A 2,982-nucleotide genomic window follows, 5' to 3' on the forward strand; every position below is an offset into this window, starting at 1 on the left:
TCTGGGGGTATTGGAATTTGAGTTCGCTTGCAGGTCAAATGAATAGACCCGTGCGATTTGTAAATGTTCTTTTTCATTGGCAGAGCCACGGAGGTCGCCCTTGTTTGTCGTAGTTCACCACCGCCGATTCCCTCCCCTGAATGACGCTCCGGCCAAGACCTCCCAGGGAGAGGTGGTTGGGGAGGTTTGTATCTCTTGCTGTTATGACGACGTGTCACATCGAAGGCCCCCCATGATTACTAGAAAGTATGGTTCATGACCAAGTGGTCTTCACATCGTATGCTAATGGGTAGGCTAAACGGCGAGACGAATCTATTAAGCCTAATTAATCCATCATTAGCAAATATTTACTGTAGCAACACATTGTCAAATCATGAACTAATTAGGCTTAATAGATTCGTCTCGCTGTTTAGCCTCTACTTATGTAATGGATTTGGTAAATAGTCTACGTTTAATACTCCTAATTAGTATCTAAATATTCGATGTGACGGGTGAAAATAAGCACATGTAACCAAACCAGACCTTTAAATAAATCCGCTGAAAGTGAGCACCCGTACCGAGGGGTAGTAGGCTTCTACTAGTAGTGGTGGTGGTACAGGGCAGGAGTAGCCAGCCGCCATCGCACATGAGGACGCGATTATTAGTCCTCGTGTGCAAAACAAGCGCGTCTCAATGGTTGACACGATCTCGCCGCGCTCTGTTTTGGTTCCGGCACGGAGAACACGACGGGATTCTCCAAGCTCACCAGGCACACACCAAGAAAGAAAGGGGACACGGTAGATTATCCAACGCTTAAATGATCGTAGAAGAAATATTATACCACAGTTCTTTCAAAATCCTCGAAGGCGTTTAGTTCCTCGAGCTAAAGTTTAGTCCGTGTCACATCGAATATTCGAAGACTAATTAGGAGGACTAAATATAAGTTAATTATAAAACTAATTGCACAGATAGAGGCTAAACGGCGAGACGAATCTATTAAGTCTAATTAATCCATCATTAGCAAATGGTTACTGTAGCAGCACATTGTTAAATCATAGACTAATTAGACTTAATAATTCGTCTCGCCGTTTAACCTCCATCTATGTAATGAGTTTTGTAAATAATCTATATTTAATATTTCTAATTAGGGGGCGTTTTATTCCACTGTCTTATTTTTTAGCACGTGTCACATTGAATGTTTAGATACTAATTAGGAGTATTAAACGTAGACTATTTACAAAACCAATTACATAAGTGGAGGCTAAACGGCGAGACGAATCTATTAAGCCTAATTAAGCCTAATTAATCCATCATTAGCAAATATTTACTGTAGCAACATATTGTCAAATCATGGACTAATTAGGCTTAATAGATTCGTCTCGCCGTTTAGATTCGTCTTATGTAATGGGTTTTGTAAATAGTCTACGTTTAATACTCCTAATTAGTATCTAAACATTCGATGTGACGGGTCCTAAAAATAAGTCAGTGGAAGAAAACGGAACCTTAGTATCTAAACATTTGATGTGACGGGACTAAAATTTAGGGAGGAACCAAACACCCCCTAATCTGCCGAAGCGGGCTTTATCCGCTGTCATAGTAACTTTGACAAGATAGGTTGATTCCTTTTAGTACGCACATCATCGGTATGCGTGCATGTCATGTCACTTTGAGCGTTTTTCTGTTTGTACACTTGGGCCGCCACGAGACGACGAGGGCAGTCACCATACGTCGCAAATCAAGGGCAAAGCTAGTCACCGTACCATACGCTTGGAGGCATCACGCGCACGTGGCGGGAGCGACGACAACACGGCGCGGCCGCCACCACGCCACGCGCCATGCGGTACTAGTATATGGCACGTCGAAGTTGACAGTGCCGTGAGCCACGAGTCATGGCCGCCGCCATTTCCGGGCATCCATTAATCATACGCGCGACAAAGCGCCCCCGTCTTGCGTGCGTGCGTGGAGGCTGAATTTGGCGCGGCACGGACCCGAGACGTCGACGGATCGGCCGAAACCTGCCGCTAAGGGCACCGCAATGGACTGACAGGCTCTCTACAAGCCTTCCACGTAGGAGAGAGAATGAGTTGCCGTTACGGCTGAGCTGCGCGGGCCTCACCACGTGTTCTTCTTCTCCCTCTCCCTCTGCCTCGTCGTCCAGCGGTCCAGCCATCTCTCCGCCTCCTCCACTGCTTCGGCCTCCGGTGCTGGCCACGGCCACTGACACGGGGCGAGACGTGCGCAGCCGACGGCCGACCCCAGCGCGAGGCGGACGCCGACGTGGGGCGCGGCCACCGGAAGAGGACAGGGCCGGGGCATGGGCGGAGGCCGGACCGGCGCGGCAGGGCCTCCGGGACGGTTATGAGGGAGAGGGGAGGAAAGAGGAAGGGAGCAGACTGAGGAAGAGGAAGGATTGGCTCATTAAAATATTTATTTTTTAAGGTCCCATAAAACTTTGTAAAGCAGGTCAAAAAGATGGATCGTTGGAGGAGTGACCTACATTGACATCAGTAGCTAAGGTGGACAAGTCTTATAGAGAGCAAGCTTACTTTACTATTGCGGCTGCCGCTAATTCGCTGCACTACCGAACGTTGCCCGCTTGATCTAACGAAAATTTCGCCGTAATCAAAATGCCCAACCAGAAGACCATACAAAATCCCTCGATTGGCCTGGCGCTGACGCTGAGGAGTGACGAGAAACGGAAGCAGCAAAAGGCAGGAGCTAGGAAGAGATCAGGGGGGGAGGGGGGCCATATCGCCGTGCCGTCCCAGGCTCGCAGCTTTGCCCAAAGAAGAAATCAGCGCGCGGGCGTGGGTGTGGCCGTGGAATGTCGAGACTCGAGAGAGACTTGAGAGGGGATGTGACCGGCGATGGGATGAATGCAAGTCAGATCGCTCCCTAGTCCTCACTTTCCTGATCTGCTCTGCTGCGGTTCCTGAAGGGCCCGCGGCAATAGTAAGGGCTGGCAGGGCTCCTCGCGAGGGGCTTCTCGTGCGGAGCTGGAGT

This window comes from Setaria italica, chromosome IX, assembly GCF_000263155.2.
Source record: "Setaria italica strain Yugu1 chromosome IX, Setaria_italica_v2.0, whole genome shotgun sequence".
In the NCBI taxonomy this organism is placed as follows: domain Eukaryota; kingdom Viridiplantae; phylum Streptophyta; class Magnoliopsida; order Poales; family Poaceae; genus Setaria; species Setaria italica.